Source organism: Uranotaenia lowii, chromosome 3 (assembly GCF_029784155.1).
Source record: "Uranotaenia lowii strain MFRU-FL chromosome 3, ASM2978415v1, whole genome shotgun sequence".
NCBI lineage: Eukaryota > Metazoa > Arthropoda > Insecta > Diptera > Culicidae > Uranotaenia > Uranotaenia lowii.
The window spans coordinates 86973248-86986366 of NC_073693.1; positions in this window are offsets into that span (position 1 = coordinate 86973248).

The window sequence follows — 13119 nt, forward strand, 5'->3', positions numbered from 1 at the left end:
ATACACCTCGCTCACATGTTTGCATCAATAAAATTCTTTTCGGTGAGGTTGCTATCTTTCAATAATTTTTTTCCCTGAATTGGTGGGCTTATTTTTCCGACTATTTTTGGTATTAGACTAGGTTGCATTTTATCGTTTTTTTGTTTTTTATTGGACTTCAATTGCAGCAGGGGGAAAAACAATTATTGCAAACTTAAAATTGAGTTTTCGCTAACAGTTGTTAAATTTTAGCACCTCCTTTTGCTGATGTTGTCACTCTCATCGGCCAGCTAATAACTGTTACGTTTACCTTAACTGCAACGAGTTTTCGGCTATTGCATAACTTTCTAACAACAATTCTGGCGACCGGCACAACATCGAAAGTTGAGACTGGAACGACCTTCATCGAATTATAATCTACTGCGTGCGGTTTGGCAAAAAAAAAACAAAATCAAATCACAGAGAGACAAAAACAAAGCTTTTAGTAACGATACTATGGCTAACGGTAGGCATGCAGCCAGCATCACTTACTTTTGAAACAAAAAAAAAAATATCTTTAAAAACCAGTCATAGACCCACATTAATGGACGAACAAACTTAACCGGTTAGATCGATCCAAGAATCAACGGGTGTGTCGGGGAAAAACTGAATCAATTCGAAAAATGAAAAAAAAAATTATAACTGTCTTGATAATCGGTGTTGATAAAACAAAATCTATTAAGATTTTGACTAAGAATGTTTTATTTCAATTTTGTTTATTTAGTCACAACTTTCGCCATTTGATATTCGATTTAATATTTTTTAACATCTTGTTTCGATAATCTGAGCTCGATTCTATAACCGAGTTGATATCCAAGTCGATATTCGAGTCGATATTCTATTCGATATTTTAGTCAAGCATTGATCCGATATTTGTGTCAACATTCTGTTCGAGAGTGTCGAGTGTCGAGAGTCGAGAGTCGAGAGTCGAAAGTCGAGAGTCGAGAGTCGAGAGTCGAGAGTCGAGAGTCGAGAGTCGAGAGTCGAGAGTCGAGAGTCGAGGTCGAGAGTCAAGAGTCGAGATTCGAGAGTCGAGAGTCGAGAGTCGAGAGTTGAGAGTTGAGAGTTGAGAGTCGAAAGTTGAGAGTAGAGAGTAGAGAGTCGAGAATCGAGAGTAGAGAATCGAGAATCGAGAGTCGAAAGTCGAGAGTCGAGAGTCGAGATTAGAAAAGCGACATTCGTAAAGCGAGAGTCGAGAATCGAGAGTCGAGAGTCGAGAGTCGAGAATCGAGAGTCGAGAGTAGAGAATCGAGAATCGAGAGTCGAGAGTCGAGAGTCGAGAGTCGAAAGTCGAAAGTCGAGAGTCGAGATTCGAAAAGCGAGATTCGTAAAGCGAGAGTCGAGAATCGAGAGTTGAGAGTCGAGAGTCGAGAATCGAGAGTCGAGAGTCGAGAATCGAGAGTCGAGAGTTGAGAGTCGAAAGTCGAGAGTCGAGAGTCGAGTGACGAGAATCGAGAGCCGAGAGTCGAGAGTCGAGAGTCGAGAGTTGAGAGTCGAAAGTTGAGAGTCGAGAGTCGAGAGTCGAGAGTCAAGAGTTGAGAGTCGAAAGTTGAGAGTCGATAGTCGAGAGTCGAGAGTCGAGAGTAGAGAGTCGAGAATCGAGAGTCGAGAGTCGAAAGTCGAGAGTCGAGAGTCAAGAGTCGAGATTCGAAAAGCGAGAGTCGAGAGTCGAGAGTCGAGAGTCGAGAGTCGAGAGTCGAGAGTCGAGAGTTGAGAGTCGAGAATCGAGTGTCGAGAGTTGAGAGTCGAGAGTCGAGAGTCGAGAGTCGAGAGTCGAGAGTCGAGAGTCGAGAGTCGAGAGTCGAGAGACGAGAGTCGAGAGTCGAGAGTCGAGAGTCGAGAGTCGAGAGTCGAGAGTCGAGAGTCGAGAGTCGAGAGTCGAGAATCGAGAGTCGAGAGTCGAGAATCGAGAGTCGAGAGTCCAGAGTCGAGGGTCGAGAGTCGAGAGACGAGAGTCGAGAATCGAGAGTCGACAGTCGAGATTCGAGAGTCGAGAATCGAGAGTCGACAGTCGAGATTCGAGAGTCGAGAGTCGAGAGTCGAGAGTCGAGAGTTGAGAGTCGAGAGTCGAGAGTTGAGAGTCGAGAGTCGAGAGTCGAGAATCGAGAGTCGAGAGTCAAGAGTCGAGATTCGAGAGTCGAGAGTCGAGAGTCGAGAGTCGAGAGTCGAGAGTTGAGAGTCAAAAGTTGAGAGTCAAGAGTCGAGAGTAGAGAGTCGAGAGTAGAGTCGAGAATCGAGAATCGAGAGTCGAGAGTCGAGAGTCGAGAGTTGAAAGTCGAGAGTCGAGAGTCGAGAGTCGAGAGTCGAGAGTCGAGAGTCGAGAGTCGAGAGTTGAGGGTCGAACGTTGAGAGTCGAGAGTTGAGGGTCGAACGTTGAGAGTCGAGAGTTGAGGGTCGAACGTTGAGAGTCGAGAGTCGAGAGTAGAGATTCGAGAATCGAGAGTCGAGAGTCGAGAGTCGAAATTTGAGAGTCGAGAGTCGAGATTCGAAAGGCGAGAATCGAGATTCGAGAGTCGAGAGTCGAGAATCGAGAGTCGAGAGTCGAGAGTCGAGATTGGAGAGTCGAGAGTCGAGAGTCGAAAGTCGAAAGTCGAAAGTCGAGAGTCGAGAGTCGAGAGTCGAGTGTCGAGAGTCAAGAGTCAAGAGTCAAGAGTCAAGAGTCGAGAGTCAAGAGTCAAGATTCAAAAGTCAAGAGTCAAGACTCAAGAGTCAAGAGTCAAGAGTTATACAGGAATGAAGAATCAAATTTCGTGATTTAAGAATATTTTCTGGAGTCTGACCAACAATCTTAATATCTGACTCTTGACTTGACACACATTTTTGTTACGTTTGCGGTAAAGTTCCGCTTCGATAAAATGTCAGCAGCAAGTCCCAGCCTTCCGTATATTATATCCCAAAATACTCTTCTCATATGCCAACACTCAGAGGGTGCAATTCAATATTTTATTTGGTTTTTTTTTATCGATATTATAATCGATATGTTTATCAATGTTCGAGTCGATATTTGTAGCACTATTTGATTTTTATTCAAGAAACATATATCAATAATTGTTAGATAATTTTATTAGACGTTTCGATCGATTTCAATTGAATAGCCCATCACTATTCGATTCGATATGATAGTCTGGTCGATATACAACATTTAAGTCGACATTGACCCTTCAATCAATGTTTGATTCGACATTTAAGTCGTCATCAAAACTCCAATCGATATTTGATTCGACTTTTAAGTCGACATCGACACTCCAATCGATGTTTGATTTGTCGAATTTGTCGACTCGATATTTTTATCGATATTTTTTTCAACAATAGTTTCGACAAAATAAGATGCGATCCGAAATCAAAACCTCCATATTAACTTCTTAGTTCAAGCTCACCCAAGATCGCCGATCAAGTTCAAAAAACGCTCCAAACAAAAAAAAAGACACTCGAAACAAACCAAACAGGAAAAATTGTGTCACCGAGAAAAAAATTGTTGAGGCATTTCGCCGCATTTTTTTTTTGCTGTCGTTGTTGTTGTTGGTTGATCGTGCCTTAGTTTTAGTTCATTGACAGTTTTTCGAACGTGTGAACAATGCTGTTATTATTGTTATTGTTGTTAGCTTTTATTAGTATTTTCGTTTAATCGAAGGGGGAATTGTCTTGGAGCGGTTTTCGAGGTTGACTGTTTTTTTTGTTTTTTTTTTTTGTTTCGTTCATCTGATCCATTTCTAAAATGTGCAAACTAAGACGCTTTTTCGCTGCAGGCTTTTGGGGAGGTCGATGCAGACAAGGTTGTACCCTGGTAGCAACTAGCAAGTGTATGCGCTGTCTTAGTCTAGAAAATGATTCCATAAATTAGTGACTTTGAGATTTTTACCACCCGGTTAGTTGCGTTGAGTAGTTTTGGAGTTGAGCGACTGGGCGCACTAAACAAACTATTAATTATGGTTCCTAACCGACTGCTGATGGTTACTAGTTGACCCCTCTTGGACTTGACCTCTAGAGCATGCAAACAGCAACTGTGAAAGTGCAGGTGGACTGCTGTAAATTGGAACCACTTCAAGAACTAATCATGTGTTGAAAGTTCAAGTTTAAATTGAATTAGTCGTGTCTCGATCGGCAATGTTCTAGCCGTCTGAGTTAATGGTCACGAGTTCAAATCCAACAGTTTTTCTTTAATGTATAGGATTGTCATGGAAAAATTCAACTTACAACTTTGGGTCGGTGCATATTTCTGTTAGGCTTTAACGTTACTAACTGATAATCCTAGAAAATCTTCCTTTATACCCTAAATTTCGTACAAAATTTCTAATAGAATTGGGAACATTTCATATTTTGAATTAAGGGGGATTTGAACCCAAATATGAGTCGAGCATAACACTTTCGCACGCTGATCAAAGCATGGAATGCAAAATTTGAACACTCTAAAAACGCTGAGTGACAATGATTTGCTTTTTTTAACTGAATAATAATGAGTTTCAAAAAATTAATCGAATTAGGTCAAATATGAACCAAAAAAAAAATCACTCAATTATTTTTACTATGAGTCGCGAGCCACTGGGTTATGAAATCGATGTTGGAGGTGTATCAGTATCACTTTTTGAAAATGTACCAAAACGGCTTGAGGCATTATAAATCCAAGTTCATTGATTACAGAGGAAGTTGTTTGGCGGTTGCACTACGATATCTAGGATCGTAACGGAAGACAGGAAAACTTTCCACTTCGTCATGGGCTCGAAATGGCTTTGCCCCAGATTGCCACGTTCGTTGTCGCATCGCAGGTGCACAACTTCTGACCGAAGTGTGCTGTAGCCATCGCTCGTACTGTTTAAACAACTCAAAGACTTCGCTCTTGTGCTTGAGCAGATACACGATGATAAAGTGGATATAGTCTTCCATGAAGGTGACGGAATAACAGAATCTGTCGAACGTCGGCACTTCCATGTACCCACAAACGTCGAAGTGCACAAGCTCGAGTAGTCTGATCGACCAACGACGCTCTTCAAAACAACTCTCCTACTTTCTTAGCACGAAGACTCTCGCCAGATTTTTCCGTTTCTATGACGACGGACTCGGCAAGGTCTCTGACGTCCTGGAGAAGGCCTTAATAATGAACCATGAGCTTGGGTGCCGAAATCTACAACAAACTTGCGCTCTGCGTTCTTTTCATCCGCTGGTATTTCAACTGTTGATCGCCGAACTTCGACAGCAACCATGATTTTTCCGCGTCGGCTTGTACGTTGGGCTGAGCAACGATTTTTGTAGAGCCCCTGTTCGCCACACCCGAAGCAAATTATCTTCTCCGCCTTTGAGTCTTTATCGCAGAGTTTGATGCCGAACTCTTGGTTGGGAAGCTCCCTCGACTTTGAAATGCCATACATTCTTTTAAGCTCCAATGCCGGTTTCGTGCAATGGTTCGCAATCGGTAGAACGGTACGTGATAATTGTCGTTGGTACCGCAGAAATCAACGGGTGGACCTTTTCATCCGCCGGATGTTCGCATCCATACGCTTTGTGACAAGTATGTAAGCGATGGTAAGCAATCGCTAGCACAACTGAACTCTATTGTATCTAGGTAGTCATCAGATCAGTTAAGCAGCAGTCTGGATATGGACCTGAACCGGAACTCCACTTTGGCGATCCATGCCAGTGTTTTGAAATTCCTCTCAGGAAGAAGGAGGAATGGGCCAGTGCTTGAGAGAAACCCAGCAATGGTCATACAAAGCCGTTAGGAAACGAGGGATCCGACCGCCCGTCAGGGCATAAGAGGTATTCAATCGCCCATTACGGCAAAGAGGGATTCGATTGCCTATTAGGGCAAAATGGTATTCGATCGCCCTATGAGCCTTCAATAAGCAAACCCTGTATATCTGAATGGGTTAGAGAGTGTTTTTAGTTTTAGAATAAAGTAGATGTAGTATTTGAGAAAAATAAAAACTATTCAGATACTAAATCGATAGTGCACCGGGTTTCAGTTCATGGCCATCGAGAGAAAATAAATAAAATAATAACATATCAATAGTAGGGTTTCAGCCCACGGCAACCGATTGTAAGCCGGGTTTAAGCTCATGGCCATCGGTAAAAGATGAATAGCTGAGTTTCAGCCCATAACAACCGAGCCGGTTTAAGCTCATGGCCATCGGTAAATGATAAAGAGCCGGGTTCAACCCATGGCAATATAATAATAATATAAATAATTAAAGATAATAATGATGAAGCAATTATTAAAGAAGGGGAGAATGTGGCATCCTAGAATATGCCTCTGCTCTCACGCCGAAGAGAGTATCAAAGAGCCAAGAAGTATGTAAGCGATGGTTAGCAATCGCTAGCACAACTGACCTCTATTGTACCTAGGTAGTCATCAGGTCAGTTGTGCGTCAGGCTGGATTTCACTCCAGCTCCCGATCGATTAGATCTTATTCATCAAATAGTTGACGTAACGATCTGATGTTCTTCCGATGTTTAAGGCCATGGAGGAATTCAGGAATAGGTACCAATGCTTTGGTAGGTCTTTACCAAGATATTCATGGCCTTCTTCGCATATTGTACCCCGGTAATGCGATTCAGGACGATGTTGTTGACGGCCATCACAAACTCGTCTAGCGCATGGGAGTCCTAGTTTTTTCGCTTACGGAGGGCTAACAGGCGCTTTCTCTGCAGGCTCTTTCATCGGGATGGCGCAGTCGTCTTGCTTCCATGCTGTGAAGGTCTCTTCCCGGCCGTCGAAAAGAAAGTCCCGCATGCTACCCGCAGCATGACTGGTGACGGCATCGAGAGTACTCTTCTCGAAAGATGGAACTTCCCGAACTGCGCAACTTCGAACCTTCGGCTGACCTCTCTAAACCTAAGGCTGACCTTTTGGGACATCTGGCTAACTTCTCCAGAACTAAGGCTGGCTGTAATGCTCCTGGACTCGCTAACCGCAGTTGTTTAGAACAATCTGTAGAGAATGCCCCTCTCACGCTATCTCTTATTCCTCAGTAGACGTGTTTGGGACCATAACCTGTTGAAAACGCAGGTTCCAATGGTAGAATAGAGTTATCTTTCTTTCATTATTTGTTTCCGTGTCCGTAAGTAACTACCCATCAGCGATAGCTTTTTGTCACTTTCCACTTCTCAAATTCCCTGACCGGGAAAATACTCATTTCTCAATGAGTAAATTGGTACTTCTACTTGGAATTTCTGGTAACACTGTTGTGTTACCATAAACCTAGCTTGAGTAGTCTCGCTTAACCGTGTGATTATGGAAACATTCATCATCATCATCATCCTATTGTTCTCAGCAATCATAAATTACGAATTGGACATAACAAGAGGAACCAAAACAACAATGTTTTGGTTCTGATCGTGGCAGCCGAAATCTTCTGCTACTGTTACCGGAGCCGATCGTCTTTCTATCGGAGGAACCGAAAGGAAACCATAAGTCAAATAGAAATATTACAAGTACTGATGCACCCCTAACACCCATTTTCTTACTTACCAGTCACTGGCTTTCAAGTCACGCATGGATTGACATTTTTAGACTCAAACCTAATGACCCGAGTTCGTCTTGGTACATCTTTGTACCTGAAAATTATCAAATTTTCATAGGTGATGGAAAGTATTCAATGGGGGACATGAAATTATTGCAAAAACGAAAATGTCATGCCAATTTTTTTATAATGTTTAGAATCAAAACGAAATTTAAGGGTAGTTTTATACATATATTTGCTTCAAAAATCAAAAGAAAAGTTAATCGATGGAGCCTTGAGTGTAAAATTGAATGCATTTTCGCTTGACCCTTTTGAAATAGTGGCATGATGCCAAATCTATCCAAAATAGCAAAGCTTCGTCGTGCTGCTGCAAGAACGGCAAAAGACGCTTCTCGAGGTACTCAGATATGTAGCTCGCGCCATTTACTGGGCCCTTTGTCACGAAAGGCTCACGCCTCAGTCGGCAAGAGCAGATGGCCTACCAAACGAGATATTTGGAGGCGAACTTCGACATTTTCTTCTTAAATTTGTCGTCCTCATCGAACTTACTCTTGCCGGTGAAAAACTCCAACCCCGGAATTTGCTTGAAATCGGCTTTTATATACGTTTCGTCGTCCATCACACAGCAGCCACATTTTGTCAGCATCTTCTCGTAGAGCTTCCGTGTCTGAGTTTTAACCTTCGATTGTTGCCGTTGTTCTGTACCTTGTTTGTATGTGGTCCAGCTCTCTTCTTTGCATTCTGGACCGTGCTCTGCGACATGCCGATCTTTTTAGACGAATCACAGCTTGAGACGTTGGGATTTGCTTTAATCATCTGCTTCACCTTCTTCGGTCCGGGTTTTCTTCCAGCTCCTTTGCCGTGGTCCAACGACAACTGCTCCTGGAACCGCTTCAACACTCTGGAGATGGTTGAATGGTGAATGTTCAACATTTTTCCCAACTGCCGGTGCCACAGGTCAGGAAATTCAAGTTGTCTGGAAAGAATTTGTTCTCTCGACTCGCGTTGGTTCACCTCCATTTTCATTGAATCGAAAAACACGACTTCGAGTTTGACAGCATGTAAACAATACACATCAATGAGAAAGTATGCAAAATTTTGTTGATTTTCACCCAATGAAAAAAATGCCCTGTTGAATGTGTCGCAATAATTTCGTGTTCGCCCTTTGGAGAAACATGAGATATCAAAGAAAGAACGAAAATAAGCCGTAAAAATCATGATTTTAAAAAAATTCAACGGCTTACCGACGCAACTTGAACTCACAACTTTCGCTTCAGTACACAGCGCGTTAGTCAATTACACTACGTAGACCATGACGAAATAGGCCCGTCGGTGAGCCGTTGTATCTTTTTCGAAAAATTCATGATATTTACGGCTTACGTTCTTTATTTCTTTCATATCTGGTTTTTTTCATTATACTTTCCATACATTTCGACTTTTTCCACGGGTTTTTCAAACAATTAAGATTTCATTTTCACAGCGTATAGAATTAGGAATAATTCTGGTTTTTACAACAGGAATTGACTAAATATTCTGGAAAGCTCTCCAAATGTAACAACAAAACGTTTACTTTTAGTACTGTCTTATAGGCTTGAATCAGGAATTTAATTTGCAGCAACTAGTGATTTTATTTATTATGTTTTATATTTTACTGAGCAAAGCGTCTTATTCCATCGTTGCGAGAATTTTTTGCCACATTAGACAAATCCTTACATTTTAATTCTCGTTAAAATTTTTTGGATGTTTTCATGCAACTTACAATTTGATGTTAAAATAAAGTTTTAGTTTATTTTGTTCAGAGTTATTTTTTCCTAAATTTAATATTTTAAACTTGGTGCTGCATTCCTTGCGATTTGAAAAAAAAATCAAGTTCATATACCTATTTTTCTTTTTTCCCCTTCAAATCTGCCGCAAAAATTGTGCGTAAAAATCCGGACCAGTCAATGTCTACTAAATCATCCCTCTCACCTTAGAATTAATGTTTACCGGTTGGTTGTTCGTGGTGGTATTTTTGTTTTTTGCACAGCTGCTGTCTAATATCGGAACCAGCTTCCGTCCTTCACCAAGAAGCCGCCACGATCTTGTCAAGTTCATCGCCGTCGCCGATGGCCAACCTCAGAAAGGCTGATCTCTCGGTCTCTCGGCTATGTTTCAGCTTCAAAATCGATCGCGCTGCACCTCACCGGTCGATGCCTGTTTCTTCAGAAAATTCGCGAGAGGATTGGGTTAGATTGATTTTTTTTTTCGGTTGATGATGGAGAAGCTGGCGGTCTGCCGACTGCTCATTAACAAACAAGCCTCCATTTAAAATTTAAAGGATTTCTACCAGCCATAAGACTAACAACGGCTGGAAAGTGTGTGAAGCTACGCTTGTTCCTACACCTTGAACATTGGACTTTGAAGTTGGATCGATCGATTTTCGGCGCAGCGCACCTTTACCTATGCGTGGAGGACGTTTGGCCTGATGAATGGGGAATACGCGTCTCAGGTCGATAGGTTTTTCATTGATAAATCAGTGGGAAGCTAGTTTGCTGATGTGTGATTTATATGCTACCTTGGGTTATAAATTTAAAAGCCTAATTCAAGAGGCAAAGTTTGTTTATTTATTGTTCTATAATTTTATTTTATTAAATTCACAACTTAATAGAATCATTCCCAATTTAAAGTGAAAAATCGTGGGGTTGGAAACCAACAAAATCCCGTGGAAATTGGATTGAAGTTTAAATAAAAACAATATGATATCGCTCATAAAAAATCAATAACAAAACAAAACAAAACGTCCATTTTTTTTAAAGAAAGAATTATAAATTACAAGGCAACTTGAAAAACTAGTAGAATAGATTAAAATGAGAGGAAAAATCAAGCAAGAGCTAGTGTGTAAGAGTCTTGAGTAGGATAACTTAAAAAGAAAGAAAAACTTCAAATTTGATAGAATAGGACTAACTAGCTTTAAGGAAGCTATCACTGCTAAAACATAAAAAAGAAGGGCAAAGGAACTTCTTGGATAACATTGCAGCTGGGTGATGAGTTTTTACCTTTTTAGATGCTAGAATAGGTCGATCCCATTGAACAAAAAAGTTGGGATCTAAAAATTTGTAGGCAATAGAGAGCGAAATCGATAGAACGCTGACGTCAATTTGGCACTTCGTTTCTTTCTAGTAGGAACACTCTATTTTTCTCACTTTCGAATACATCTTTCAAGGTTAGGTAAAGAGTCTATTTTTCCATTGGAACTACTTCCGCTTGATACCTTCTACAAACATACACAGATTCGAAGCTTTTGTTAGGGATAGTGAAATTTAAGCATTAAAACATCTACATATACAATATCTAAATCCGCAACGATCGATTGTTTGTGATAGAAAAGAGACAAAAACAAAGAGAGAAAAAGATATTTCTAGAGAGCGGAGAGAGATTTTTGAAATTTTCAACCTCAAATGCACTGAAGAGCAAGCAAGTAGGCTAGCAAGAATGAGGCTTCGATTGGCGTCTGGTGGAGAACAAAATGGCCGACAGTTATAACGGTTGCCATGGCAAACTATACAGAAAGAAGCTTTAAACTAACTGATATTTCTCTGATCACTCGGATAAAAAAATTCAAATTGCATGTTCATAGAAAATAAATTTGAATGAATGATAAAAAAACACCAACAAAAAGTTTACAACCGGAAAATTTGTTAAACAGTTGTTTTAGTCAAATGTTTTCCATTCCAGGTTAGGTTTGCAAGGAGAGAATATCGAATCAAAAGTCTGATAATTTATCGGTTTGAAATCACCACTTTTTCGTTTGGTCGTTACCTTGGTTTGTCACCAGAGATGATTTCTCGAAAGTTCATTAGATCCACTACCCAAAATAACTGAAAAATTAAAATACGAACCGGTGGTAACTTTAAGGACAAAATTTTTGAAAGCTGCAGAAGAAACTTACAATATTTAGACTAGGGACTTGAAAATAGATAGACTTTTCTCTTCTTACAATTTTTATCTAGAGTTAAGATCAACTTAAAAACTATGTAAAGGCACTAACTATTCATTATCTTTACAGGCACATTAAGCATTTAAACAAGCAGATAACAGCTTCAAAGAAAAAAAAAACAACATAAAAATGATCACAGTTTTTGAACATTTGATCCATCTAGATTAGTAAGCAGAAAGGTTGTTGCTAATTTTGAATACAGAAAACTTTTTGCACTTTGGCTTCCTCTTTACTACAAAAGACAAAAAAATCGCAAAGAACTTGGCTCAGCCATATATTTGCATACCCATAACAGTCAAAACGAATCTAACTCATTGAAAGATTTTCAAATTAAAAAAAAACGAAAACAAACAAGCTCACTGTAAATAGCATCAATGCGATGACAATTAACATTGCTACCATCTAAATACCACGAAGAAGAGAAGAAAAAATCAACTTAAAGCAAAACTTGAGTACCTAAGTCCCATCATTGGAGGACAATTGATTGAAAATACGCGAAAAGATAAACAAACACAGTTGAAGAATAAAATAACTGTAAAACAAGCGAGAAAATTTAAAGGTTAGAACTGAAAAATCATTCAAACTTTTACAAACACACACAAAAAGTAATTCAGTGAAAAAAAAAAAACAAACCAATTGACAGTATTGAACAACAGATGGAACGTTTATATTTTGCTTTCGTTCTGCAAAACGAAGCCCCAATTCATGATTAAAAAATAACAAAACAAAGAAAAGAATCAAGTAAGGAGAACAGTAATAATGAGAGAATATAACACCAAAACTTATTCTACTTTGGAAGAGATATTACTGAAAAGCAACAAAAATCCAAGAAGGCGCTGCCCTTGCGCCAACTGTAAATAAGAGAAGAAAAACTAGAAAAAAAAAACAAAACTTATAACGATTTCACACACTAATATCAATTAACGGTTGCCCTAGGCATCACCAGCACTAGCACACTACTACAACTTTACTGTTTTTTCGTTTCGGTTGTTTGTTGACTATTGTTTAAGGTTTTTCCATTCTAGAGAATGTAAACAGAATTTAATGAAAAAAAAAATAGAACACAACACTTTCACTTGTACACTTTATCCACACTGTAAGTAAACGAAAAAAAAATCAGAATTTCATTGCAAATAGAATACCATTGAATTGTTGACAGTCATATGAACAATATGCGCATTAGAAAAGCAATACATACATTGTTTGGTTACCGTCGTTTTCCACTGACAGTGGATCGTAGACATTTTTTAAAACGATTCTCACATTATACACCAGAAACATTCAACACGTACACTCTACTCAAGTTCTATAAAGCATTATTTGAATCGCTACTAAACAAAATAAAGAAATGAGAAAAGAAGAATAAAACAAAGCAGATAGCTGAAAACTCACAGAAGAAAAAAAATTGGACAAAATTCAAAAAAAGCAAAGGTTAAAGCAAAGCAAAGGTGAAGAGAATTATTCTTGTAACTAATATATTACAAACAGCAACAAAACAAACAAAAAAAAAAACAAGTTCTATTATATTGTAGCTATTCTTGAAAATAACATATTATATTATATTGAACCTACAAACAAGCAACATCAAACAACATTCATGATGAAAAAAATACATTAAATGATTTTAACGATTTCAGAAAATAAAGAAAGAATTATAAAGAATACTATGAA